The sequence below is a fragment of the Oncorhynchus mykiss genome, chromosome 16, assembly GCF_057628025.1.
Source record: "Oncorhynchus mykiss isolate SJ-2025 chromosome 16, ASM5762802v1, whole genome shotgun sequence".
NCBI classification, from domain to species: Eukaryota; Metazoa; Chordata; class Actinopteri; order Salmoniformes; family Salmonidae; genus Oncorhynchus; species Oncorhynchus mykiss.
Genome location: NC_143037.1, coordinates 73,982,841 through 74,010,715, shown reverse-complemented (window position 1 = coordinate 74,010,715; position 27,875 = coordinate 73,982,841). Strand labels below are relative to the sequence as shown.

General features: G+C 40.5%; 24 non-coding genes across 24 annotated transcripts; all 24 read left to right on the top strand.

Annotated features, from left to right (window-relative positions):
• The first annotated feature begins 796 nt into the window (after positions 1–796).
• On the top strand, positions 797–870 carry trnat-agu (transfer RNA threonine (anticodon AGU)). The gene has a single exon. It is a non-coding gene; the product is annotated as a tRNA-Thr (tRNA).
• A 1,303-nt stretch (positions 871–2,173) lies between these two features.
• Positions 2,174–2,247, top strand: trnat-agu (transfer RNA threonine (anticodon AGU)). Its single transcript has one exon. It is a non-coding gene; the product is annotated as a tRNA-Thr (tRNA).
• A 284-nt stretch (positions 2,248–2,531) lies between these two features.
• Positions 2,532–2,603, top strand: trnah-gug (transfer RNA histidin (anticodon GUG)). The gene has a single exon. It is a non-coding gene; the product is annotated as a tRNA-His (tRNA).
• A 947-nt stretch (positions 2,604–3,550) lies between these two features.
• On the top strand, positions 3,551–3,624 carry trnat-agu (transfer RNA threonine (anticodon AGU)). The gene has a single exon. It is a non-coding gene; the product is annotated as a tRNA-Thr (tRNA).
• Positions 3,625–3,908: 284 nt separating this feature from the next.
• On the top strand, positions 3,909–3,980 carry trnah-gug (transfer RNA histidin (anticodon GUG)). The gene has a single exon. It is a non-coding gene; the product is annotated as a tRNA-His (tRNA).
• Positions 3,981–4,926: 946 nt separating this feature from the next.
• Positions 4,927–5,000, top strand: trnat-agu (transfer RNA threonine (anticodon AGU)). Its single transcript has one exon. It is a non-coding gene; the product is annotated as a tRNA-Thr (tRNA).
• A 284-nt stretch (positions 5,001–5,284) lies between these two features.
• On the top strand, positions 5,285–5,356 carry trnah-gug (transfer RNA histidin (anticodon GUG)). Its single transcript has one exon. It is a non-coding gene; the product is annotated as a tRNA-His (tRNA).
• Positions 5,357–6,302: 946 nt separating this feature from the next.
• On the top strand, positions 6,303–6,376 carry trnat-agu (transfer RNA threonine (anticodon AGU)). Its single transcript has one exon. It is a non-coding gene; the product is annotated as a tRNA-Thr (tRNA).
• A 284-nt stretch (positions 6,377–6,660) lies between these two features.
• On the top strand, positions 6,661–6,732 carry trnah-gug (transfer RNA histidin (anticodon GUG)). The gene has a single exon. It is a non-coding gene; the product is annotated as a tRNA-His (tRNA).
• A 946-nt stretch (positions 6,733–7,678) lies between these two features.
• Positions 7,679–7,752, top strand: trnat-agu (transfer RNA threonine (anticodon AGU)). The gene has a single exon. It is a non-coding gene; the product is annotated as a tRNA-Thr (tRNA).
• Positions 7,753–9,054: 1,302 nt separating this feature from the next.
• Positions 9,055–9,128, top strand: trnat-agu (transfer RNA threonine (anticodon AGU)). Its single transcript has one exon. It is a non-coding gene; the product is annotated as a tRNA-Thr (tRNA).
• Positions 9,129–10,430: 1,302 nt separating this feature from the next.
• Positions 10,431–10,504, top strand: trnat-agu (transfer RNA threonine (anticodon AGU)). The gene has a single exon. It is a non-coding gene; the product is annotated as a tRNA-Thr (tRNA).
• A 1,302-nt stretch (positions 10,505–11,806) lies between these two features.
• On the top strand, positions 11,807–11,880 carry trnat-agu (transfer RNA threonine (anticodon AGU)). Its single transcript has one exon. It is a non-coding gene; the product is annotated as a tRNA-Thr (tRNA).
• Positions 11,881–12,164: 284 nt separating this feature from the next.
• On the top strand, positions 12,165–12,236 carry trnah-gug (transfer RNA histidin (anticodon GUG)). Its single transcript has one exon. It is a non-coding gene; the product is annotated as a tRNA-His (tRNA).
• Positions 12,237–13,182: 946 nt separating this feature from the next.
• trnat-agu (transfer RNA threonine (anticodon AGU)) lies at positions 13,183–13,256 on the top strand. Its single transcript has one exon. It is a non-coding gene; the product is annotated as a tRNA-Thr (tRNA).
• A 2,680-nt stretch (positions 13,257–15,936) lies between these two features.
• On the top strand, positions 15,937–16,010 carry trnat-agu (transfer RNA threonine (anticodon AGU)). The gene has a single exon. It is a non-coding gene; the product is annotated as a tRNA-Thr (tRNA).
• Positions 16,011–18,387: 2,377 nt separating this feature from the next.
• trnat-agu (transfer RNA threonine (anticodon AGU)) lies at positions 18,388–18,461 on the top strand. The gene has a single exon. It is a non-coding gene; the product is annotated as a tRNA-Thr (tRNA).
• A 2,680-nt stretch (positions 18,462–21,141) lies between these two features.
• trnat-agu (transfer RNA threonine (anticodon AGU)) lies at positions 21,142–21,215 on the top strand. Its single transcript has one exon. It is a non-coding gene; the product is annotated as a tRNA-Thr (tRNA).
• A 284-nt stretch (positions 21,216–21,499) lies between these two features.
• On the top strand, positions 21,500–21,571 carry trnah-gug (transfer RNA histidin (anticodon GUG)). The gene has a single exon. It is a non-coding gene; the product is annotated as a tRNA-His (tRNA).
• A 2,322-nt stretch (positions 21,572–23,893) lies between these two features.
• trnat-agu (transfer RNA threonine (anticodon AGU)) lies at positions 23,894–23,967 on the top strand. Its single transcript has one exon. It is a non-coding gene; the product is annotated as a tRNA-Thr (tRNA).
• Positions 23,968–25,271: 1,304 nt separating this feature from the next.
• On the top strand, positions 25,272–25,345 carry trnat-agu (transfer RNA threonine (anticodon AGU)). Its single transcript has one exon. It is a non-coding gene; the product is annotated as a tRNA-Thr (tRNA).
• Positions 25,346–25,629: 284 nt separating this feature from the next.
• Positions 25,630–25,701, top strand: trnah-gug (transfer RNA histidin (anticodon GUG)). Its single transcript has one exon. It is a non-coding gene; the product is annotated as a tRNA-His (tRNA).
• Positions 25,702–26,647: 946 nt separating this feature from the next.
• trnat-agu (transfer RNA threonine (anticodon AGU)) lies at positions 26,648–26,721 on the top strand. Its single transcript has one exon. It is a non-coding gene; the product is annotated as a tRNA-Thr (tRNA).
• A 284-nt stretch (positions 26,722–27,005) lies between these two features.
• Positions 27,006–27,077, top strand: trnah-gug (transfer RNA histidin (anticodon GUG)). Its single transcript has one exon. It is a non-coding gene; the product is annotated as a tRNA-His (tRNA).
• The last annotated feature ends 798 nt before the right edge of the window (positions 27,078–27,875 follow it).

Here is a 27,875-nt window from a genome sequence, read left to right as displayed (position 1 = left end):
GTTTTTACCATTTTTAAGCTCCAGAGCCAAATGAGAAATGCAGTGTCCTCGAACGACCAACATTATGAAGAAATAGTATATGATTCTGAATGTTCACTCATATCTCGCGACCCACCTATGACATGTTAATAACCGCTTTGGGTCCCAAATCATAGTTTAAGAATTCATGTCAGAGGTTCTTGAGTTTATTCATCTCGAGACCCAAATGAAAAATATACTGTCCTCGAATGATCATAGTTACGAAGAAATAGTATGTGATTACCATTGATTACTGATATCTCGCTACCCACCTCTCACCAGTGTTGCCAACTTAGCGACTTTGTCGCTATATTTAGGAGGTATTCAGAAAAAAGACAAGAATCGACAGAAGAAAGTTCAATTGTAGTTCTAAACATACTTAGGGTGTTTTTTACTCACTTTTTGTCTCTCCCGAGACGTTATTCCTCTCTCCTACAGCGTCAATCACAATTACATCCACTTGGCCAATTATGAAAATTATGTGATGACGTCATTTAGCGACTTCTAGCTACTTTTAGGACCAGCAATAGCTACTTTCCTTCCTGAGGATTTGGCAACACTGCCTCTCACATGCTCAGGCCCACTTTGCGTCCCAAAACGTAGCTTAAGAAACCCTGTTGCTAGACAATTGAATGTGTCTGTATCGTTTCCAATATTAGTAAAAGACATCTCTTTTGTGATGTGATTTTGCTAGACAGAGATGTGGGTTAAATTAATGAGACTGGTTTGATTCAAATAGGTGTGGGTGTTCACATCTGCAACATATATGACTTTTATGGGTGCTGTGGCTTAGTTGGTTAAAGTGCCTGTCTAGTAAACAGGAGATCCTGAGTTCAAATCTCAGCAGTACCTTTTTATTGTTCACATTGGTGGAGAAGGTCAGAGGGGAGGGCACTCAAGTTTCCTCACCAATGGGTTTAGAGAATTAGAGATGACGTGAGGAGGATGCAATTGAGATATTCCAATGTCACGGAAAAAGGGCACTTTTTGAATGAGAAAAAACCTACCGACTGTGTAAAGCTCCACTGTTTCTTCAGTTTATTCATTATCGAGACCAAAATTAAAAGAGTTTAGCCAGCTTGTGCACATCACTTTCATAGCCTATGTAGGCTTTACAAAGCCAGCTCTTGTAGCCGGCCGTGATCGTATAGTGGTTAGTACTCTGCGTTGTGGTCGCAGCAACCCCGGTTTGAATCCGGGTCACGGCACTGCAATGTAATTTTAGAAGGGTTGTTTTTTGAATGAGTTAAGACTTACTATGCAAGCTAAGAAACTCAGCAACTCTGCCGTTTGACAAAGTTCCCCACCATATTGTAGGTTAATTACTTACACGAAATGATTCATCTGCTGTTTCAGACGTTTTTACCATTTTTAAGCTCCAGAGCCAAATGAGAAATGCAGTGTCCTCGAACGACCAACATTATGAAGAAATAGTATATGATTCTGAATGTTCACTCATATCTCGCGACCCACCTATGACATGTTAATAACCGCTTTGGGTCCCAAATCATAGTTTAAGAATTCATGTCAGAGGTTCTTGAGTTTATTCATCTCGAGACCCAAATGAAAAATGTACTGTCCTCGAATGATCATAGTTACGAAGAAATAGTATGTGATTACCATTGATTACTGATATCTCGCTACCCACCTCTCACCAGTGTTGCCAACTTAGCGACTTTGTCGCTATATTTAGGAGGTATTCAGAAAAAAGACAAGAATCGACAGAAGAAAGTTCAATTGTAGTTCTCAACATACTTAGGGTGTTTTTTTACTCACTTTTTGTCTCTCCCGAGACGTTATTCCTCTCTCCTACAGCGTCAATCACAATTACATCCACTTGGCCAATTATGAAAATTATGTGATGACGTCATTTAGCGACTTCTAGCTACTTTTAGGACCAGCAATAGCTACTTTCCTTCCTGAGGATTTGGCAACACTGCCTCTCACATGCTCAGGCCCACTTTGCGTCCCAAAACGTAGCTTAAGAAACCCTGTTGCTAGACAATTGAAGGTGTCTGTATCGTTTCCAATATTAGTAAAAGACATCTCTTTTGTGATGTGATTTTGCTAGACAGAGATGTGGGTTAAATTAATGAGACTGGTTTGATTCAAATAGGTGTGGGTGTTCACATCTGCAACATATATGACTTTTATGGGTGCTGTGGCTTAGTTGGTTAAAGTGCCTGTCTAGTAAACAGGAGATCCTGAGTTCAAATCTCAGCAGTACCTTTTTATTGTTCACATTGGTGGAGAAGGTCAGAGGGGAGGGCACTCAAGTTTCCTCACCAATGGGTTTAGAGAATTAGAGATGACGTGAGGAGGATGCAATTGAGATATTCCAATGTCACGGAAAAAGGGCACTTTTTGAATGAGAAAAAACCTACCGACTGTGTAAAGCTCCACTGTTTCTTCAGTTTATTCATTATCGAGACCAAAATTAAAAGAGTTTAGCCAGCTTGTGCACATCACTTTCATAGCCTATGTAGGCTTTACAAAGCCAGCTCTTGTAGCCGGCCGTGATCGTATAGTGGTTAGTACTCTGCGTTGTGGTCGCAGCAACCCCGGTTCGAATCCGGGTCACGGCACTGCAATGTAATTTTAGAAGGGTTGTTTTTTGAATGAGTTAAGACTTACTATGCAAGCTAAGAAACTCAGCAACTCTGCCGTTTGACAAAGTTCCCCACCATATTGTAGGTTAATTACTTACACGAAATGATTCATCTGCTGTTTCAGACGTTTTTACCATTTTTAAGCTCCAGAGCCAAATGAGAAATGCAGTGTCCTCGAACGACCAACATTATGAAGAAATAGTATATGATTCTGAATGTTCACTCATATCTCGCGACCCACCTATGACATGTTAATAACCGCTTTGGGTCCCAAATCATAGTTTAAGAATTCATGTCAGAGGTTCTTGAGTTTATTCATCTCGAGACCCAAATGAAAAATGTACTGTCCTCGAATGATCATAGTTACGAAGAAATAGTATGTGATTACCATTGATTACTGATATCTCGCTACCCACCTCTCACCAGTGTTGCCAACTTAGCGACTTTGTCGCTATATTTAGGAGGTATTCAGAAAAAAGACAAGAATCGACAGAAGAAAGTTCAATTGTAGTTCTCAACATACTTAGGGTGTTTTTTTACTCACTTTTTGTCTCTCCCGAGACGTTATTCCTCTCTCCTACAGCGTCAATCACAATTACATCCACTTGGCCAATTATGAAAATTATGTGATGACGTCATTTAGCGACTTCTAGCTACTTTTAGGACCAGCAATAGCTACTTTCCTTCCTGAGGATTTGGCAACACTGCCTCTCACATGCTCAGGCCCACTTTGCGTCCCAAAACGTAGCTTAAGAAACCCTGTTGCTAGACAATTGAAGGTGTCTGTATCGTTTCCAATATTAGTAAAAGACATCTCTTTTGTGATGTGATTTTGCTAGACAGAGATGTGGGTTAAATTAATGAGACTGGTTTGATTCAAATAGGTGTGGGTGTTCACATCTGCAACATATATGACTTTTATGGGTGCTGTGGCTTAGTTGGTTAAAGTGCCTGTCTAGTAAACAGGAGATCCTGAGTTCAAATCTCAGCAGTACCTTTTTATTGTTCACATTGGTGGAGAAGGTCAGAGGGGAGGGCACTCAGGTTTTCTCACCAATGGGTTTAGAGAATTAGAGATGACGTGAGGAGGATGCAATTGAGATATTCCAATGTCACGGAAAAAGGGCACTTTTTGAATGAGAAAAAACCTACCGACTGTGTAAAGCTCCACTGTTTCTTCAGTTTATTCATTATCGAGACCAAAATGAAAAGAGTTTAGCCAGCTTGTGCACATCACTTTCACAGCCTATGTAGGCTTTACAAAGCCAACTCTTGTAGCCGGCCGTGATCGTATAGTGGTTAGTACTCTGCGTTGTGGTCGCAGCAACCCCGGTTCGAATCCGGGTCACGGCACTGCAATGTAATTTTAGAAGGGTTGTTTTTTGAATGAGTTAAGACTTACTATGCAAGCTAAGAAACTCAGCAACTCTGCCGTTTGACAAAGTTCCCCACCATATTGTAGGTTAATTACTTACACGAAATCATTCATCTGCTGTTTCAGACGTTTTTACAATTTTTAAGCTCCAGAGCCAAATGAGAAATGCAGTGTCCTCGAACGACCAACATTATGAAGAAATAGTATATGATTCTGAATGTTCACTCATATCTCGCGACCCACCTATGACATGTTAATAACCGCTTTGGGTCCCAAATCATAGTTTAAGAATTCATGTCAGAGGTTCTTGAGTTTATTCATCTCGAGACCCAAATGAAAAATGTACTGTCCTCGAATGATCATAGTTACGAAGAAATAGTATGTGATTACCATTGATTACTGATATCTCGCTACCCACCTCTCACCAGTGTTGCCAACTTAGCGACTTTGTCGCTATATTTAGGAGGTATTCAGAAAAAAGACAAGAATCGACAGAAGAAAGTTCAATTGTAGTTCTAAACATACTTAGGGTGTTTTTTACTCACTTTTTGTCTCTCCCGAGACGTTATTCCTCTCTCCTACAGCGTCAATCACAATTACATCCACTTGGCCAATTATGAAAATTATGTGATGACGTCATTTAGCGACTTCTAGCTACTTTTAGGACCAGCAATAGCTACTTTCCTTCCTGAGGATTTGGCAACACTGCCTCTCACATGCTCAGGCCCACTTTGCGTCCCAAAACGTAGCTTAAGAAACCCTGTTGCTAGACAATTGAAGGTGTCTGTATCGTTTCCAATATTAGTAAAAGACATCTCTTTTGTGATGTGATTTTGCTAGACAGAGATGTGGGTTAAATTAATGAGACTGGTTTGATTCAAATAGGTGTGGGTGTTCACATCTGCAACATATATGACTTTTATGGGTGCTGTGGCTTAGTTGGTTAAAGTGCCTGTCTAGTAAACAGGAGATCCTGAGTTCAAATCTCAGCAGTACCTTTTTATTGTTCACATTGGTGGAGAAGGTCAGAGGGGAGGGCACTCAGGTTTTCTCACCAATGGGTTTAGAGAATTAGAGATGACGTGAGGAGGATGCAATTGAGATATTCCAATGTCACGGAAAAAGGGCACTTTTTGAATGAGAAAAAACCTACCGACTGTGTAAAGCTCCACTGTTTCTTCAGTTTATTCATTATCGAGACCAAAATGAAAAGAGTTTAGCCAGCTTGTGCACATCACTTTCACAGCCTATGTAGGCTTTACAAAGCCAACTCTTGTAGCCGGCCGTGATCGTATAGTGGTTAGTACTCTGCGTTGTGGTCGCAGCAACCCCGGTTCGAATCCGGGTCACGGCACTGCAATGTAATTTTAGAAGGGTTGTTTTTTGAATGAGTTAAGACTTACTATGCAAGCTAAGAAACTCAGCAACTCTGCCGTTTGACAAAGTTCCCCACCATATTGTAGGTTAATTACTTACACGAAATCATTCATCTGCTGTTTCAGACGTTTTTACAATTTTTAAGCTCCAGAGCCAAATGAGAAATGCAGTGTCCTCGAACGACCAACATTATGAAGAAATAGTATATGATTCTGAATGTTCACTCATATCTCGCGACCCACCTATGACATGTTAATAACCGCTTTGGGTCCCAAATCATAGTTTAAGAATTCATGTCAGAGGTTCTTGAGTTTATTCATCTCGAGACCCAAATGAAAAATGTACTGTCCTCGAATGATCATAGTTACGAAGAAATAGTATGTGATTACCATTGATTACTGATATCTCGCTACCCACCTCTCACCAGTGTTGCCAACTTAGCGACTTTGTCGCTATATTTAGGAGGTATTCAGAAAAAAGACAAGAATCGACAGAAGAAAGTTCAATTGTAGTTCTAAACATACTTAGGGTGTTTTTTACTCACTTTTTGTCTCTCCCGAGACGTTATTCCTCTCTCCTACAGCGTCAATCACAATTACATCCACTTGGCCAATTATGAAAATTATGTGATGACGTCATTTAGCGACTTCTAGCTACTTTTAGGACCAGCAATAGCTACTTTCATTCCTGAGGATTTGGCAACACTGCCTCTCACATGCTCAGGCCCACTTTGCGTCCCAAAACGTAGCTTAAGAAACCCTGTTGCTAGACAATTGAATGTGTCTGTATCGTTTCCAATATTAGTAAAAGACATCTCTTTTGTGATGTGATTTTGCTAGACAGAGATGTGGGTTAAATTAATGAGACTGGTTTGATTCAAATAGGTGTGGGTGTTCACATCTGCAACATATATGACTTTTATGGGTGCTGTGGCTTAGTTGGTTAAAGTGCCTGTCTAGTAAACAGGAGATCCTGAGTTCAAATCTCAGCAGTACCTTTTTATTGTTCACATTGGTGGAGAAGGTCAGAGGGGAGGGCACTCAAGTTTCCTCACCAATGGGTTTAGAGAATTAGAGATGACGTGAGGAGGATGCAATTGAGATATTCCAATGTCACGGAAAAAGGGCACTTTTTGAATGAGAAAAAACCTACCGACTGTGTAAAGCTCCACTGTTTCTTCAGTTTATTCATTATCGAGACCAAAATTAAAAGAGTTTAGCCAGCTTGTGCACATCACTTTCATAGCCTATGTAGGCTTTACAAAGCCAGCTCTTGTAGCCGGCCGTGATCGTATAGTGGTTAGTACTCTGCGTTGTGGTCGCAGCAACCCCGGTTCGAATCCGGGTCACGGCACTGCAATGTAATTTTAGAAGGGTTGTTTTTTGAATGAGTTAAGACTTACTATGCAAGCTAAGAAACTCAGCAACTCTGCCGTTTGACAAAGTTCCCCACCATATTGTAGGTTAATTACTTACACAAAATGATTCATCTGCTGTTTCAGACGTTTTTACAATTTTTAAGCTCCAGAGCCAAATGAGAAATGCAGTGTCCTCGAACGACCAACATTATGAAGAAATAGTATATGATTCTGAATGTTCACTCATATCTCGCGACCCACCTATGACATGTTAATAACCGCTTTGGGTCCCAAATCATAGTTTAAGAATTCATGTCAGAGGTTCTTGAGTTTATTCATCTCGAGACCCAAATGAAAAATGTACTGTCCTCGAATGATCATAGTTACGAAGAAATAGTATGTGATTACCATTGATTACTGATATCTCGCTACCCACCTCTCACCAGTGTTGCCAACTTAGCGACTTTGTCGCTATATTTAGGAGGTATTCAGAAAAAAGACAAGAATCGACAGAAGAAAGTTCAATTGTAGTTCTAAACATACTTAGGGTGTTTTTTACTCACTTTTTGTCTCTCCCGAGACGTTATTCCTCTCTCCTACAGCGTCAATCACAATTACATCCACTTGGCCAATTATGAAAATTATGTGATGACGTCATTTAGCGACTTCTAGCTACTTTTAGGACCAGCAATAGCTACTTTCCTTCCTGAGGATTTGGCAACACTGCCTCTCACATGCTCAGGCCCACTTTGCGTCCCAAAATGTAGCTTAAGAAACCCTGTTGCTAGACAATTGAAGGTGTCTGTATCGTTTCCAATGTTAGTAAAAGACATCTCTTTTGTGATGTGATTTTGCTAGACAGAGATGTGGGTTAAATTAATGAGACTGGTTTGATTCAAATAGGTGTGGGTGTTCACATCTGCAACATATATGACTTTTATGGGTGCTGTGGCTTAGTTGGTTAAAGTGCCTGTCTAGTAAACAGGAGATCCTGAGTTCAAATCTCAGCAGTACCTTTTTATTGTTCACATTGGTGGAGAAGGTCAGAGGGGAGGGCACTCAGGTTTTCTCACCAATGGGTTTAGAGAATTAGAGATGACGTGAGGAGGATGCAATTGAGATATCCCGATGTCACGGAAAAAGGGCACTTTTTGAATGAGAAAAAACCTACCGACTGTGTAAAGCTCCACTGTTTCTTCAGTTTATTCATTATCGAGATCAAAATGAAAAGAGTTTAGCCAGCTTGTGCACATCACTTTCACAGCCTATGTAGGCTTTACAAAGCCAGTTCTTGTAGCCGGCCGTGATCGTATAGTGGTTAGTACTCTGCGTTGTGATTGCAGCAACCCCGGTTCGAATCCGGGTCACGGCACTGCAATGTAATTTTAGAAGGGTTGTTTTTTGAATGAGTTAAGACTTACTATGCAGGCTAAGAAACTCAGCAACTCTGCCGTTTGACAAAGTTCCCCACCATATTGTAGGTTAATTACTTGCACGAAATGATTCATCTGCTGTTTCAGACGTTTTTACAATTTTTAAGCTCCAGAGCCAAATGAGAAATGCAGTGTCCTCGAACGACCAACATTATGAAGAAATAGTGTATGATTCTGAATGTTCACTCATATCTCGCGACCCACCTATGACATGTTAATATCCGCTTTGGGTCCCAAATCATAGTTTAAGAATTCATGTCAGAGGTTCTTGAGTTTATTCATCTCGAGACCCAAATGAAAAATGTACTGTCCTCGAATGATCATAGTTACGAAGAAATAGTATGTGATTACCATTGATTACTGATATCTCGCTACCCACTTCTCACCAGTGTTGCCAACTTAGCGACTTTGTCGCTATATTTAGTGAGTATTCAGAAAAAAGACAAGAATCGACAGAAGAAAGTTCAATTGTAGTTCTAAACATACTTAGGGTGTTTTTTACTCACTTTTTGTCTCTCCCGAGACGTTATTCCTCTCTCCTACAGCGTCAATCACAATTACATCCACTTGGCCAATTATGAAAATTATGTGATGACGTCATTTAGCGACTTCTAGCTACTTTTAGGACCAGCAATAGCTACTTTCCTTCCTGAGGATTTGGCAACACTGCCTCTCACATGCTCAGGCCCACTTTGCGTCCCAAAACGTAGCTTAAGAAACCCTGTTGCTAGACAATTGAAGGTGTCTGTATCGTTTCCAATATTAGTAAAAGACATCTCTTTTGTGATGTGATTTTGCTAGACAGAGATGTGGGTTAAATTAATGAGACTGGTTTGATTCAAATAGGTGTGGGTGTTCACATCTGCAACATATATGACTTTTATGGGTGCTGTGGCTTAGTTGGTTAAAGTGCCTGTCTAGTAAACAGGAGATCCTGAGTTCAAATCTCAGCAGTACCTTTTTATTGTTCACATTGGTGGAGAAGGTCAGAGGGGAGGGCACTCAGGTTTTCTCACCAATGGGTTTAGAGAATTAGAGATGACGTGAGGAGGATGCAATTGAGATATTCCAATGTCACGGAAAAAGGGCACTTTTTGAATGAGAAAAAACCTACCGACTGTGTAAAGCTCCACTGTTTCTTCAGTTTATTCATTATCGAGACCAAAATGAAAAGAGTTTAGCCAGCTTGTGCACATCACTTTCACAGCCTATGTAGGCTTTACAAAGCCAGCTCTTGTAGCCGGCCGTGATCGTATAGTGGTTAGTACTCCGCGTTGTGGTCGCAGCAACCCCGGTTCGAATCCGGGTCACGGCACTGCAATGTAATTTTAGAAGGGTTGTTTTTTGAATGAGTTAAGACTTACTATGCAAGCTAAGAAACTCAGCAACTCTGCCGTTTGACAAAGTTCCCCACCATATTGTAGGTTAATTACTTACACAAAATGATTCATCTGCTGTTTCAGACGTTTTTACAATTTTTAAGCTCCAGAGCCAAATGAGAAATGCAGTGTCCTCGAACGACCAACATTATGAAGAAATAGTATATGATTCTGAATGTTCACTCATATCTCGCGACCCACCTATGACATGTTAATAACCGCTTTGGGTCCCAAATCATAGTTTAAGAATTCATGTCAGAGGTTCTTGAGTTTATTCATCTCGAGACCCAAATGAAAAATGTACTGTCCTCGAATGATCATAGTTACGAAGAAATAGTATGTGATTACCATTGATTACTGATATCTCGCTACCCACCTCTCACCAGTGTTGCCAACTTAGCGACTTTGTCGCTATATTTAGGAGGTATTCAGAAAAAAGTCAAGAATCGACAGAAGAAAGTTCAATTGTAGTTCTAAACATACTTAGGGTGTTTTTTACTCACTTTTTGTCTCTCCCGAGACGTTATTCCTCTCTCCTACAGCGTCAATCACAATTACATCCACTTGGCCAATTATGAAAATTATGTGATGACGTCATTTAGCGACTTCTAGCTACTTTTAGGACCAGCAATAGCTACTTTCCTTCCTGAGGATTTGGCAACACTGCCTCTCACATGCTCAGGCCCACTTTGCGTCCCAAAATGTAGCTTAAGAAACCCTGTTGCTAGACAATTGAAGGTGTCTGTATCGTTTCCAATGTTAGTAAAAGACATCTCTTTTGTGATGTGATTTTGCTAGACAGAGATGTGGGTTAAATTAATGAGACTGGTTTGATTCAAATAGGTGTGGGTGTTCACATCTGCAACATATATGACTTTTATGGGTGCTGTGGCTTAGTTGGTTAAAGTGCCTGTCTAGTAAACAGGAGATCCTGAGTTCAAATCTCAGCAGTACCTTTTTATTGTTCACATTGGTGGAGAAGGTCAGAGGGGAGGGCACTCAGGTTTTCTCACCAATGGGTTTAGAGAATTAGAGATGACGTGAGGAGGATGCAATTGAGATATCCCGATGTCACGGAAAAAGGGCACTTTTTGAATGAGAAAAAACCTACCGACTGTGTAAAGCTCCACTGTTTCTTCAGTTTATTCATTATCGAGATCAAAATGAAAAGAGTTTAGCCAGCTTGTGCACATCACTTTCACAGCCTATGTAGGCTTTACAAAGCCAGTTCTTGTAGCCGGCCGTGATCGTATAGTGGTTAGTACTCTGCGTTGTGATCGCAGCAACCCCGGTCAGAATCCGGGTCACGGCACTGCAATGTAATTTTAGAAGGGTTGTTTTTTGAATGAGTTAAGACTTACTATGCAGGCTAAGAAACTCAGCAACTCTGCCGTTTGACAAAGTTCCCCACCATATTGTAGGTTAATTACTTGCACGAAATGATTCATCTGCTGTTTCAGACGTTTTTACAATTTTTAAGCTCCAGAGCCAAATGAGAAATGCAGTGTCCTCGAACGACCAACATTATGAAGAAATAGTGTATGATTCTGAATGTTCACTCATATCTCGCGACCCACCTATGACATGTTAATATCCGCTTTGGGTCCCAAATCATAGTTTAAGAATTCATGTCAGAGGTTCTTGAGTTTATTCATCTCGAGACCCAAATGAAAAATGTACTGTCCTCGAATGATCATAGTTACGAAGAAATAGTATGTGATTACCATTGATTACTGATATCTCGCTACCCACTTCTCACCAGTGTTGCCAACTTAGCGACTTTGTCGCTATATTTAGTGAGTATTCAGAAAAAAGACAAGAATCGACAGAAGAAAGTTCAATTGTAGTTCTAAACATACTTAGGGTGTTTTTTACTCACTTTTTGTCTCTCCCGAGACGTTATTCCTCTCTCCTACAGCGTCAATCACAATTACATCCACTTGGCCAATTATGAAAATTATGTGATGACGTCATTTAGCGACTTCTAGCTACTTTTAGGACCAGCAATAGCTACTTTCCTTCCTGAGGATTTGGCAACACTGCCTCTCACATGCTCAGGCCCACTTTGCGTCCCAAAATGTAGCTTAAGAAACCCTGTTGCTAGACAATTGAAGGTGTCTGTATCGTTTCCAATGTTAGTAAAAGACATCTCTTTTGTGATGTGATTTTGCTAGACAGAGATGTGGGTTAAATTAATGAGACTGGTTTGATTCAAATAGGTGTGGGTGTTCACATCTGCAACATATATGACTTTTATGGGTGCTGTGGCTTAGTTGGTTAAAGTGCCTGTCTAGTAAACAGGAGATCCTGAGTTCAAATCTCAGCAGTACCTTTTTATTGTTCACATTGGTGGAGAAGGTCAGAGGGGAGGGCACTCAGGTTTTCTCACCAATGGGTTTAGAGAATTAGAGATGACGTGAGGAGGATGCAATTGAGATATCCCGATGTCACGGAAAAAGGGCACTTTTTGAATGAGAAAAAACCTACCGACTGTGTAAAGCTCCACTGTTTCTTCAGTTTATTCATTATCGAGACCAAAATGAAAAGAGTTTAGCCAGCTTGTGCACATCACTTTCACAGCCTATGTAGGCTTTACAAAGCCAGCTCTTGTAGCCGGCCGTGATCGTATAGTGGTTAGTACTCTGCGTTGTGGTCGCAGCAACCCCGGTTCGAATCCGGGTCACGGCACTGCAATGTAATTTTAGAAGGGTTGTTTTTTGAATGAGTTAAGACTTACTATGCAAGCTAAGAAACTCAGCAACTCTGCCGTTTGACAAAGTTCCCCACCATATTGTAGGTTAATTACTTACACGAAATGATTCATCTGCTGTTTCAGACGTTTTTACCATTTTTAAGCTCCAGAGCCAAATGAGAAATGCAGTGTCCTCGAACGACCAACATTATGAAGAAATAGTATATGATTCTGAATGTTCACTCATATCTCGCGACCCACCTATGACATGTTAATAACCGCTTTGGGTCCCAAATCATAGTTTAAGAATTCATGTCAGAGGTTCTTGAGTTTATTCATCTCGAGACCCAAATGAAAAATGTACTGTCCTCGAATGATCATAGTTACGAAGAAATAGTATGTCATTACCATTGATTACTGATATCTCGCTACCCACCTCTCACCAGTGTTGCCAACTTAGCGACTTTGTCGCTATATTTAGGAGGTATTCAGAAAAAAGACAAGAATCGACAGAAGAAAGTTCAATTGTAGTTCTAAACATACTTAGGGTGTTTTTTACTCACTTTTTGTCTCTCCCGAGACGTTATTCCTCTCTCCTACAGCGTCAATCACAATTACATCCACTTGGCCAATTATGAAAATTATGTGATGACGTCATTTAGCGACTTCTAGCTACTTTTAGGACCAGCAATAGCTACTTTCCTTCCTGAGGATTTGGCAACACTGCCTCTCACATGCTCAGGCCCACTTTGCGTCCCAAAACGTAGCTTAAGAAACCCTGTTGCTAGACAATTGAATGTGTCTGTATCGTTTCCAATATTAGTAAAAGACATCTCTTTTGTGATGTGATTTTGCTAGACAGAGATGTGGGTTAAATTAATGAGACTGGTTTGATTCAAATAGGTGTGGGTGTTCACATCTGCAACATATATGACTTTTATGGGTGCTGTGGCTTAGTTGGTTAAAGTGCCTGTCTAGTAAACAGGAGATCCTGAGTTCAAATCTCAGCAGTACCTTTTTATTGTTCACATTGGTGGAGAAGGTCAGAGGGGAGGGCACTCAGGTTTTCTCACCAATGGGTTTAGAGAATTAGAGATGACGTGAGGAGGATGCAATTGAGATATTCCAATGTCACGGAAAAAGGGCACTTTTTGAATGAGAAAAAACCTACCGACTGTGTAAAGCTCCACTGTTTCTTCAGTTTATTCATTATCGAGACCAAAATGAAAAGAGTTTAGCCAGCTTGTGCACATCACTTTCACAGCCTATGTAGGCTTTACAAAGCCAGCTCTTGTAGCCGGCCGTGATCGTATAGTGGTTAGTACTCTGCGTTGTGGTCGCAGCAACCCAGGTTCGAATCCGGGTCACGGCACTGCAATGTAATTTTAGAAGGGTTGTTTTTTGAATGAGTTATGACTTACTATGCAAGCTAAGAAACTCAGCAACTCTGCCGTTTGACAAAGTTCCCCACCATATTGTAGGTTAATTACTTACACGAAATGATTCATCTGCTGTTTCAGACGTTTTTACCATTTTTAAGCTCCAGAGCCAAATGAGAAATGCAGTGTCCTCGAACGACCAACATTATGAAGAAATAGTGTATGATTCTGAATGTTCACTCATATCTCGCGACCCACCTATGACATGTTAATAACCGCTTATGGTCCCAAATCATAGTTTAAGAATTCATGTCAGAGGTTCTTGAGTTTATTCATCTCGAGACCCAAATGAAAAATTTACTGTCCTCGAATGATCATAGTTACGAAGAAATAGTATGTGATTACCATTGATTACTGATATCTCGCTACCCACCTCTCACCAGTGTTGCCAACTTAGCGACTTTGTCGCTATATTTAGTGAATATTTAGAAAAAAGACAAGAATCGACAGAAGAAAGTTCAATTGTAGTTCTAAACATACTTAGGGTGTTTTTTACTCACTTTTTGTCTCTCCCGAGACGTTATTCCTCTCTCCTACAGCGTCAATCACAATTACATCCACTTGGCCAATTATGAAAATTATGTGATGACGTCATTTAGCGACTTCTAGCTACTTTTAGGACCAGCAATAGCTACTTTCCTTCCTGAGGATTTGGCAACACTGCCTCTCACATGCTCAGGCCCACTTTGCGTCCCAAAACGTAGCTTAAGAAACCCTGTTGCTAGACAATTGAAGGTGTCTGTATCGTTTCCAATATTAGTAAAAGACATCTCTTTTGTGATGTGATTTTGCTAGACAGAGATGTGGGTTAAATTAATGAGACTGGTTTGATTCAAATAGGTGTGGGTGTTCACATCTGCAACATATATGGCTTTTATGGGTGCTGTGGCTTAGTTGGTTAAAGTGCCTGTCCAGTAAACAGGAGATCCTGAGTTCAAATCTCAGCAGTACCTTTTTATTGTTCACATTGGTGGAGAAGGTCAGAGGGGAGGGCACTCAGGTTTTCTCACCAATGGGTTTAGAGAATTAGAGATGACGTGAGGAGGATGCAATTGAGATATTCCAATGTCACGGAAAAAGGGCACTTTTTGAATGAGAAAAAACCTACCGACTGTGTAAAAAGCTCCATTGTTTCTTCAGTTTATTCATTATCGAGACCAAAATGAAAAGAGTTTAGCCAGCTTGTGCACATCACTTTCACAGTCTATGTAGGCTTTACAAAGCCACCTCTTGAAGCCGGCCGTGATCGTATAGTGGTTAGTACTCTGTGTTGTGGTCGCAGCAACCCCGGTTCGAATCCGGGTCACGGCACTGCAATGTAATTTTAGAAGGGTTGTTTTTTGAATGAGTTAAGACTTGCTATGCAAGCTAAGAAACTCAGCAACTCTGCCGTTTGACAAAGTTCCCCACCATATTGTAGGTTAATTACTTACACGAAATCATTCATCTGCTGTTTCAGACGTTTTTACCATTTTTAAGCTCGAGAGCCAAATGAGAAATGCAGTGTCCTCGAACGACCAACATTATGAAGAAATAGTATATGATTCTGAATGTTCACTCATATCTCGCGACCCACCTATGACATGTTAATAACCGCTTTGGGTCCCAAATCATAGTTTAAGAATTCATGTCAGAGGTTCTTGAGTTTATTCATCTCGAGACCCAAATGAAAAATGTACTGTCCTCGAATGATCATAGTTACGAAGAAATAGTATGTGATTACCATTGATTACTGATATCTCGCTACCCACCTCTCACCAGTGTTGCCAACTTAGCGACTTTGTCGCTATATTTAGTGAGTATTCAGAAAAAAGACAAGAATCGACAGAAGAAAGTTCAATTGTAGTTCTAAACATACTTAGGGTGTTTTTTACTCACTTTTTGTCTCTCCCGAGGCGTTATTCCTCTCTCCTACAGCGTCAATCACAATTACATCCACTTGGCCAATTATGAAAATTATGTGATGACGTCATTTAGCGACTTCTAGCTACTTTTAGGACCAGCAATAGCTACTTTCCTTCCTGAGGATTTGGCAACACTGCCTCTCACATGCTCAGGCCCACTTAGCGTCCCAAAACGTAGCTTAAGAAACCCTGTTGCTAGACAATTGAAGGTGTCTGTATCGTTTCCAATATTAGTAAAAGACATCTCTTTTGTGATGTGATTTTGCTAGACAGAGATGTGGGTTAAATTAATGAGACTGGTTTGATTCAAATAGGTGTGGGTGTTCACATCTGCAACATATATGACTTTTATGGGTGCTGTGGCTTAGTTGGTTAAAGTGCCTGTCTAGTAAACAGGAGATCCTGAGTTCAAATCTCAGCAGTACCTTTTTATTGTTCACATTGGTGGAGAAGGTCAGAGGGGAGGGCACTCAGGTTTTCTCACCAATGGGTTTAGAGAATTAGAGATGACGTGAGGAGGATGCAATTGAGATATTCCAATGTCACGGAAAAAGGGCACTTTTTGAATGAGAAAAAACCTACCGACTGTGTAAAGCTCCACTGTTTCTTCAGTTTATTCATTATCGAGACCAAAATGAAAAGAGTTTAGCCAGCTTGTGCACATCACTTTCACAGCCTATGTAGGCTTTACAAAGCCAGCTCTTGTAGCCGGCCGTGATCGTATAGTGGTTAGTACTCTGCGTTGTGGTCGCAGCAACCCAGGTTCGAATCCGGGTCATGGCACTGCAATGTAATTTTAGAAGGGTTGTTTTTTGAATGAGTTATGACTTACTATGCAAGCTAAGAAACTCAGCAACTCTGCCGTTTGACAAAGTTCCCCACCATATTGTAGGTTAATTACTTACACGAAATGATTCATCTGCTGTTTCAGACGTTTTTACCATTTTTAAGCTCCAGAGCCAAATGAGAAATGCAGTGTCCTCGAACGACCAACATTATGAAGAAATAGTGTATGATTCTGAATGTTCACTCATATCTCGCGACCCACCTATGACATGTTAATAACCGCTTATGGTCCCAAATCATAGTTTAAGAATTCATGTCAGAGGTTCTTGAGTTTATTCATCTCGAGACCCAAATGAAAAATGTACTGTCCTCGAATGATCATAGTTACGAAGAAATAGTATGTGATTACCATTGATTACTGATATCTCGCTACCCGCCAGGCCCACTTTGCGTCCCAAAACGTAGCTTAAGAAACCCTGTTGCTAGACAATTGAAGGTGTCTGTATCGTTTCCAATATTAGTAAAAGACATCTCTTTTGTGATGTGATTTTGCTAGACAGAGATGTGGGTTAAATTAATGAGACTGGTTTGATTCAAATAGGTGTGGGTGTTCACATCTGCAACATATATGGCTTTTATGGGTGCTGTGGCTTAGTTGGTTAAAGTGCCTGTCCAGTAAACAGGAGATCCTGAGTTCAAATCTCAGCAGTACCTTTTTATTGTTCACATTGGTGGAGAAGGTCAGAGGGGAGGGCACTCAGGTTTTCTCACCAATGGGTTTAGAGAATTAGAGATGACGTGAGGAGGATGCAATTGAGATATTCCAATGTCACGGAAAAAGGGCACTTTTTGAATGAGAAAAAACCTACCGACTGTGTAAAAAGCTCCATTGTTTCTTCAGTTTATTCATTATCGAGACCAAAATGAAAAGAGTTTAGCCAGCTTGTGCACATCACTTTCACAGTCTATGTAGGCTTTACAAAGCCACCTCTTGAAGCCGGCCGTGATCGTATAGTGGTTAGTACTCTGTGTTGTGGTCGCAGCAACCCCGGTTCGAATCCGGGTCACGGCACTGCAATGTAATTTTAGAAGGGTTGTTTTTTGAATGAGTTAAGACTTGCTATGCAAGCTAAGAAACTCAGCAACTCTGCCGTTTGACAAAGTTCCCCACCATATTGTAGGTTAATTACTTACACGAAATCATTCATCTGCTGTTTCAGACGTTTTTACCATTTTTAAGCTCGAGAGCCAAATGAGAAATGCAGTGTCCTCGAACGACCAACATTATGAAGAAATAGTATATGATTCTGAATGTTCACTCATATCTCGCGACCCACCTATGACATGTTAATAACCGCTTTGGGTCCCAAATCATAGTTTAAGAATTCATGTCAGAGGTTCTTGAGTTTATTCATCTCGAGACCCAAATGAAAAATGTACTGTCCTCGAATGATCATAGTTACGAAGAAATAGTATGTGATTACCATTGATTACTGATATCTCGCTACCCACCTCTCACCAGTGTTGCCAACTTAGCGACTTTGTCGCTATATTTAGTGAGTATTCAGAAAAAAGACAAGAATCGACAGAAGAAAGTTCAATTGTAGTTCTAAACATACTTAGGGTGTTTTTTACTCACTTTTTGTCTCTCCCGAGGCGTTATTCCTCTCTCCTACAGCGTCAATCACAATTACATCCACTTGGCCAATTATGAAAATTATGTGATGACGTCATTTAGCGACTTCTAGCTACTTTTAGGACCAGCAATAGCTACTTTCCTTCCTGAGGATTTGGCAACACTGCCTCTCACATGCTCAGGCCCACTTAGCGTCCCAAAACGTAGCTTAAGAAACCCTGTTGCTAGACAATTGAAGGTGTCTGTATCGTTTCCAATATTAGTAAAAGACATCTCTTTTGTGATGTGATTTTGCTAGACAGAGATGTGGGTTAAATTAATGAGACTGGTTTGATTCAAATAGGTGTGGGTGTTCACATCTGCAACATATATGACTTTTATGGGTGCTGTGGCTTAGTTGGTTAAAGTGCCTGTCTAGTAAACAGGAGATCCTGAGTTCAAATCTCAGCAGTACCTTTTTATTGTTCACATTGGTGGAGAAGGTCAGAGGGGAGGGCACTCAGGTTTTCTCACCAATGGGTTTAGAGAATTAGAGATGACGTGAGGAGGATGCAATTGAGATATTCCAATGTCACGGAAAAAGGGCACTTTTTGAATGAGAAAAAACCTACCGACTGTGTAAAGCTCCACTGTTTCTTCAGTTTATTCATTATCGAGACCAAAATGAAAAGAGTTTAGCCAGCTTGTGCACATCACTTTCACAGCCTATGTAGGCTTTACAAAGCCAGCTCTTGTAGCCGGCCGTGATCGTATAGTGGTTAGTACTCTGCGTTGTGGTCGCAGCAACCCAGGTTCGAATCCGGGTCACGGCACTGCAATGTAATTTTAGAAGGGTTGTTTTTTGAATGAGTTATGACTTACTATGCAAGCTAAGAAACTCAGCAACTCTGCCGTTTGACAAAGTTCCCCACCATATTGTAGGTTAATTACTTACACGAAATGATTCATCTGCTGTTTCAGACGTTTTTACCATTTTTAAGCTCCAGAGCCAAATGAGAAATGCAGTGTCCTCGAACGACCAACATTATGAAGAAATAGTGTATGATTCTGAATGTTCACTCATATCTCGCGACCCACCTATGACATGTTAATAACCGCTTATGGTCCCAAATCATAGTTTAAGAATTCATGTCAGAGGTTCTTGAGTTTATTCATCTCGAGACCCAAATGAAAAATGTACTGTCCTCGAATGATCATAGTTACGAAGAAATAGTATGTGATTACCATTGATTACTGATATCTCGCTACCCACCTCTCACCAGTGTTGCCAACTTAGCGACTTTGTCGCTATATTTAGTGAATATTTAGAAAAAAGACAAGAATCGACAGAAGAAAGTTCAATTGTAGTTCTAAACATACTTAGGGTGTTTTTTACTCACTTTTTGTCTCTCCCGAGACGTTATTCCTCTCTCCTACAGCGTCAATCACAATTACATCCACTTGGCCAATTATGAAAATTATGTGATGACGTCATTTAGCGACTTCTAGCTACTTTTAGGACCAGCAATAGCTACTTTCCTTCCTGAGGATTTGGCAACACTGCCTCTCACATGCTCAGGCCCACTTTGCGTCCCAAAACGTAGCTTAAGAAACCCTGTTGCTAGACAATTGAAGGTGTCTGTATCGTTTCCAATATTAGTAAAAGACATCTCTTTTGTGATGTGATTTTGCTAGACAGAGATGTGGGTTAAATTAATGAGACTGGTTTGATTCAAATAGGTGTGGGTGTTCACATCTGCAACATATATGGCTTTTATGGGTGCTGTGGCTTAGTTGGTTAAAGTGCCTGTCCAGTAAACAGGAGATCCTGAGTTCAAATCTCAGCAGTACCTTTTTATTGTTCACATTGGTGGAGAAGGTCAGAGGGGAGGGCACTCAGGTTTTCTCACCAATGGGTTTAGAGAATTAGAGATGACGTGAGGAGGATGCAATTGAGATATTCCAATGTCACGGAAAAAGGGCACTTTTTGAATGAGAAAAAACCTACCGACTGTGTAAAAAGCTCCATTGTTTCTTCAGTTTATTCATTATCGAGACCAAAATGAAAAGAGTTTAGCCAGCTTGTGCACATCACTTTCACAGTCTATGTAGGCTTTACAAAGCCACCTCTTGAAGCCGGCCGTGATCGTATAGTGGTTAGTATTCTGTGTTGTGGTCGCAGCAACCCCGGTTCGAATCCGGGTCACGGCACTGCAATGTAATTTTAGAAGGGTTGTTTTTTGAATGAGTTATGACTTACTATGCAAGCTAAGAAACTCAGCAACTCTGCCGTTTGACAAAGTTCCCCACCATATTGTAGGTTAATTACTTACACGAAATGATTCATCTGCTGTTTCAGACGTTTTTACCATTTTTAAGCTCCAGAGCCAAATGAGAAATGCAGTGTCCTCGAACGACCAACATTATGAAGAAATAGTGTATGATTCTGAATGTTCACTCATATCTCGCGACCCACCTATGACATGTTAATAACCGCTTATAGTCCCAAATCATAGTTTAAGAATTCATGTCAGAGGTTCTTGAGTTTATTCATCTCGAGACCCAAATGAAAAATGTACTGTCCTCGAATGATCATAGTTACGAAGAAATAGTATGTGATTACCATTGATTACTGATATCTCGCTACCCACCTCTCACCAGTGTTGCCAACTTAGCGACTTTGTCGCTATATTTAGTGAATATTTAGAAAAAAGACAAGAATCGACAGAAGAAAGTTCAATTGTAGTTCTAAACATACTTAGGGTGTTTTTTACTCACTTTTTGTCTCTCCCGAGACGTTATTCCTCTCTCCTACAGCGTCAATCACAATTACATCCACTTGGCCAATTATGAAAATTATGTGATGACGTCATTTAGCGACTTCTAGCTACTTTTAGGACCAGCAATAGCTACTTTCCTTCCTGAGGATTTGGCAACACTGCCTCTCACATGCTCAGGCCCACTTAGCGTCCCAAAACGTAGCTTAAGAAACCCTGTTGCTAGACAATTGAAGGTGTCTGTATCGTTTCCAATATTAGTAAAAGACATCTCTTTTGTGATGTGATTTTGCTAGACAGAGATGTGGGTTAAATTAATGAGACTGGTTTGATTCAAATAGGTGTGGGTGTTCACATCTGCAACATATATGACTTTTATGGGTGCTGTGGCTTAGTTGGTTAAAGTGCCTGTCTAGTAAACAGGAGATCCTGAGTTCAAATCTCAGCAGTACCTTTTTATTGTTCACATTGGTGGAGAAGGTCAGAGGGGAGGGCACTCAGGTTTTCTCACCAATGGGTTTAGAGAATTAGAGATGACGTGAGGAGGATGCAATTGAGATATTCCAATGTCACGGAAAAAGGGCACTTTTTGAATGAGAAAAAACCTACCGACTGTGTAAAGCTCCACTGTTTCTTCAGTTTATTCATTATCGAGACCAAAATGAAAAGAGTTTAGCCAGCTTGTGCACATCACTTTCACAGCCTATGTAGGCTTTACAAAGCCAGCTCTTGTAGCCGGCCGTGATCGTATAGTGGTTAGTACTCTGCGTTGTGGTCGCAGCAACCCCGGTTCGAATCCGGGTCACGGCACTGCAATGTAATTTTAGAAGGGTTGTTTTTTGAATGAGTTATGACTTACTATGCAAGCTAAGAAACTCAGCAACTCTGCCGTTTGACAAAGTTCCCCACCATATTGTAGGTTAATTACTTACACGAAATGATTCATCTGCTGTTTCAGACGTTTTTACCATTTTTAAGCTCGAGAGCCAAATGAGAAATGCAGTGTCCTCGAACGACCAACATTATGAAGAAATAGTGTATGATTCTGAATGTTCACTCATATCTCGCGACCCACCTATGACATGTTAATAACCGCTTATGGTCCCAAATCATAGTTTAAGAATTCATGTCAGAGGTTCTTGAGTTTATTCATCTCGAGACCCAAATGAAAAATGTACTGTCCTCGAATGATCATAGTTACGAAGAAATAGTATGTGATTACCATTGATTACTGATATCTCGCTACCCACCTCTCACCAGTGTTGCCAACTTAGCGACTTTGTCGCTATATTTAGTGAGTATTCAGAAAAAAGACAAGAATCGACAGAAGAAAGTTCAATTGTAGTTCTAAACATACTTAGGGTGTTTTTTACTCACTTTTTGTCTCTCCCGAGGCGTTATTCCTCTCTCCTACAGCGTCAATCACAATTACATCCACTTGGCCAATTATGAAAATTATGTGATGACGTCATTTAGCGACTTCTAGCTACTTTTAGGACCAGCAATAGCTACTTTCCTTCCTGAGGATTTGGCAACACTGCCTCTCACATGCTCAGGCCCACTTAGCGTCCCAAAACGTAGCTTAAGAAACCCTGTTGCTAGACAATTGAAGGTGTCTGTATCGTTTCCAATATTAGTAAAAGACATCTCTTTTGTGATGTGATTTTGCTAGACAGAGATGTGGGTTAAATTAATGAGACTGGTTTGATTCAAATAGGTGTGGGTGTTCACATCTGCAACATATATGACTTTTATGGGTGCTGTGGCTTAGTTGGTTAAAGTGCCTGTCTAGTTAACAGGAGATCCTGAGTTCAAATCTCAGCAGTACCTTTTTATTGTTCACATTGGTGGAGAAGGTCAGAGGGGAGGGCACTCAGGTTTTCTCACCAATGGGTTTAGAGAATTAGAGATGACGTGAGGAGGATGCAATTGAGATATTCCAATGTCACGGAAAAAGGGCACTTTTTGAATGAGAAAAAACCTACCGACTGTGTAAAGCTCCACTGTTTCTTCAGTTTATTCATTATCGAGACCAAAATGAAAAGAGTTTAGCCAGCTTGTGCACATCACTTTCACAGCCAATGTAGGCTTTACAAAGCCAGCTCTTGTAGCCGGCCGTGATCGTATAGTGGTTAGTACTCTGCGTTGTGGTCGCAGCAACCCAGGTTCGAATCTGGGTCACGGCACTGCAATGTAATTTTAGAAGGGTTGTTTTTTGAATGAGTTATGACTTACTATGCAAGCTAAGAAACTCAGCAACTCTGCCGTTTGACAAAGTTCCCCACCATATTGTAGGTTAATTACTTACACGAAATGATTCATCTGCTGTTTCAGACGTTTTTACCATTTTTAAGCTCCAAAGCCAAATGAGAAATGCAGTGTCCTCGAACGACCAACATTATGAAGAAATAGTGTATGATTCTGAATGTTCACTCATATCTCGCGACCCACCTATGACATGTTAATAACCGCTTATGGTCCCAAATCATAGTTTAAGAATTCATGTCAGAGGTTCTTGAGTTTATTCATCTCGAGACCCAAATGAAAAATGTACTGTCCTCGAATGATCATAGTTACGAAGAAATAGTATGTGATTACCATTGATTACTGATATCTCGCTACCCACCTCTCACCAGTGTTGCCAACTTAGCGACTTTGTCGCTATATTTAGTGAATATTTAGAAAAAAGACAAGAATCGACAGAAGAAAGTTCAATTGTAGTTCTAAACATACTTAGGGTGTTTTTTACTCACTTTTTGTCTCTCCCGAGACGTTATTCCTCTCTCCTACAGCGTCAATCACAATTACATCCACTTGGCCAATTATGAAAATTATGTGATGACGTCATTTAGCGACTTCTAGCTACTTTTAGGACCAGCAATAGCTACTTTCCTTCCTGAGGATTTGGCAACACTGCCTCTCACATGCTCAGGCCCACTTTGCGTCCCAAAACGTAGCTTAAGAAACCCTGTTGCTAGACAATTGAAGGTGTCTGTATCGTTTCCAATATTAGTAAAAGACATCTCTTTTGTGATGTGATTTTGCTAGACAGAGATGTGGGTTAAATTAATGAGACTGGTTTGATTCAAATAGGTGTGGGTGTTCACATCTGCAACATATATGGCTTTTATGGGTGCTGTGGCTTAGTTGGTTAAAGTGCCTGTCTAGTAAACAGGAGATCCTGAGTTCAAATCTCAGCAGTACCTTTTTATTGTTCACATTGGTGGAGAAGGTCAGAGGGGAGGGCACTCAGGTTTTCTCACCAATGGGTTTAGAGAATTAGAGATGACGTGAGGAGGATGCAATTGAGATATTCCAATGTCACGGAAAAAGGGCACTTTTTGAATGAGAAAAAACCTACCGACTGTGTAAAAAGCTCCATTGTTTCTTCAGTTTATTCATTATCGAGACCAAAATGAAAAGAGTTTAGCCAGCTTGTGCACATCACTTTCACAGTCTATGAAGGCTTTACAAAGCCACCTCTTGAAGCCGGCCGTGATCGTATAGTGGTTAGTACTCTGTGTTGTGGTCGCAGCAACCCCGGTTCGAATCCGGGTCACGGCACTGCAATGTAATTTTAGAAGGGTTGTTTTTTGAATGAGTTAAGACTTGCTATGCAAGCTAAGAAACTCAGCAACTCTGCCGTTTGACAAAGTTCCCCACCATATTGTAGGTTAATTACTTACACGAAATCATTCATCTGCTGTTTCAGACGTTTTTACCATTTTTAAGCTCGAGAGCCAAATGAGAAATGCAGTGTCCTCGAACGACCAACATTATGAAGAAATAGTATATGATTCTGAATGTTCACTCATATCTCGCGACCCACCTATGACATGTTAATAACCGCTTTGGGTCCCAAATCATAGTTTAAGAATTCATGTCAGAGGTTCTTGAGTTTATTCATCTCGAGACCCAAATGAAAAATGTACTGTCCTCGAATGATCATAGTTACGAAGAAATAGTATGTGATTACCATTGATTACTGATATCTCGCTACCCACCTCTCACCAGTGTTGCCAACTTAGCGACTTTGTCGCTATATTTAGTGAGTATTCAGAAAAAAGACAAGAATCGACAGAAGAAAGTTCAATTGTAGTTCTAAACATACTTAGGGTGTTTTTTACTCACTTTTTGTCTCTCCCGAGGCGTTATTCCTCTCTCCTACAGCGTCAATCACAATTACATCCACTTGGCCAATTATGAAAATTATGTGATGACGTCATTTAGCGACTTCTAGCTACTTTTAGGACCAGCAATAGCTACTTTCCTTCCTGAGGATTTGGCAACACTGCCTCTCACATGCTCAGGCCCACTTAGCGTCCCAAAACGTAGCTTAAGAAACCCTGTTGCTAGACAATTGAAGGTGTCTGTATCGTTTCCAATATTAGTAAAAGACATCTCTTTTGTGATGTGATTTTGCTACACAGAGATGTGGGTTAAATTAATGAGACTGGTTTGATTCAAATAGGTGTGGGTGTTCACATCTGCAACATATATGACTTTTATGGGTGCTGTGGCTTAGTTGGTTAAAGTGCCTGTCTAGTAAACAGGAGATCCTGAGTTCAAATCTCAGCAGTACCTTTTTATTGTTCACATTGGTGGAGAAGGTCAGAGGGGAGGGCACTCAGGTTTTCTCACCAATGGGTTTAGAGAATTAGAGATGACGTGAGGAGGATGCAATTGAGATATTCCAATGTCACGGAAAAAGGGCACTTTTTGAATGAGAAAAAACCTACCGACTGTGTAAAGCTCCACTGTTTCTTCAGTTTATTCATTATCGAGACCAAAATGAAAAGAGTTTAGCCAGCTTGTGCACATCACTTTCACAGCCTATGTAGGCTTTACAAAGCCAGCTCTTGTAGCCGGCCGTGATCGTATAGTGGTTAGTACTCTGCGTTGTGGTCGCAGCAACCCCGGTTCGAATCCGGGTCACGGCACTGCAATGTAATTTTAGAAGGGTTGTTTTTTGAATGAGTTATGACTTACTATGCAAGCTAAGAAACTCAGCAACTCTGCCGTTTGACAAAGTTCCCCACCATATTGTAGGTTAATTACTTACACGAAATGATTCATCTGCTGTTTCAGACGTTTTTACCATTTTTAAGCTCCAGAGCCAAATGAGAAATGCAGTGTCCTCGAACGACCAACATTATGAAGAAATAGTGTATGATTCTGAATGTTCACTCATATCTCGCGACCCACCTATGACATGTTAATAACCGCTTATGGTCCCAAATCATAGTTTAAGAATTCATGTCAGAGGTTCTTGAGTTTATTCATCTCGAGACCCAAATGAAAAATGTACTGTCCTCGAATGATCATAGTTACGAAGAAATAGTATGTGATTACCATTGATTACTGATATCTCGCTACCCACCTCTCACCAGTGTTGCCAACTTTGCGACTTTGTCGCTATATTTAGTGAGTATTTAGAAAAAAGACAAGAATCGACAGAAGAAAGTTCAATTGTAGTTCTAAACATACTTAGGGTGTTTTTTACTCACTTTTTGTCTCTCCCGAGACGTTATTCCTCTCTCCTACAGCGTCAATCACAATTACATCCACTTGGCCAATTATGAAAATGATGTGATGACGTCATTTAGCGACTTCTAGCTACTTTTAGGACCAGCAATAGCTACTTTCCTTCCTGAGGATTTGGCAACACTGCCTCTCACATGCTCAGGCCCACTTTGCGTCCCAAAACGTAGCTTAAGAAACCCTGTTGCTAGACAATTGAAGGTGTCTGTATCGTTTCCAATATTAGTAAAAGACATCTCTTTTGTGATGTGATTTTGCTAGACAGAGATGTGGGTTAAATTAATGAGACTGGTTTGATTCAAATAGGTGTGGGTGTTCACATCTGCAACATATATGGCTTTTATGGGTGCTGTGGCTTAGTTGGTTAAAGTGCCTGTCTAGTAAACAGGAGATCCTGAGTTCAAATCTCAGCAGTACCTTTTTATTGTTCACATTGGTGGAGAAGGTCAGAGGGGAGGGCACTCAGGTTTTCTCACCAATGGGTTTAGAGAATTAGAGATGACGTGAGGAGGATGCAATTGAGATATTCCAATGTCACGGAAAAAGGGCACTTTTTGAATGAGAAAAAACCTACCGACTGTGTAAAGCTCCATTGTTTCTTCAGTTTATTCATTATCGAGACCAAAATGAAAAGAGTTTAGCCAGCTTGTGCACATCACTTTCACAGTCTATGTAGGCTTTACAAAGCCACCTCTTGAAGCCGGCCGTGATCGTATAGTGGTTAGTACTCTGCGTTGTGGTCGCAGCAACCCCGGTTCGAATCCGGGTCACGGCACTGCAATGTAATTTTAGAAGGGTGGTTTTTTGAATTGAGTTAAGACTTGCTATGCAAGCTAAGAAACTCAGCAACTCTGCCGTTTGACAAAGTTCCCCACCATATTGTAGGTTAATTACTTACACGAAATCATTCATCTGCTGTTTCAGACGTTTTTACCATTTTTAAGCTCGAGAGCCAAATGAGAAATGCAGTGTCCTCGAACGACCAACATTATGAAGAAATAGTATATGATTCTGAATGTTCACTCATATCTCGCGACCCACCTATGACATGTTAATAACCGCTTTGGGTCCCAAATCATAGTTTAAGAATTCATGTCAGAGGTTCTTGAGTTTATTCATCTCGAGACCCAAATGAAAAATGTACTGTCCTCGAATGATCATAGTTACGAAGAAATAGTATGTGATTACCATTGATTACTGATATCTCGCTACCCACCTCTCACCAGTGTTGCCAACTTAGCGACTTTGTCGCTATATTTAGTGAGTATTCAGAAAAAAGACAAGAATCGACAGAAGAAAGTTCAATTGTAGTTCTAAACATACTTAGGGTGTTTTTTACTCACTTTTTGTCTCTCCCGAGGCGTTATTCCTCTCTCCTACAGCGTCAATCACAATTACATCCACTTGGCCAATTATGAAAATTATGTGATGACGTCATTTAGCGACTTCTAGCTACTTTTAGGACCAGCAATAGCTACTTTCCTTCCTGAGGATCTGGCAACACTGCCTCTCACATGCTCAGGCCCACTTTGCGTCCCAAAACGTAGCTTAAGAAACCCTGTTGCTAGACAAT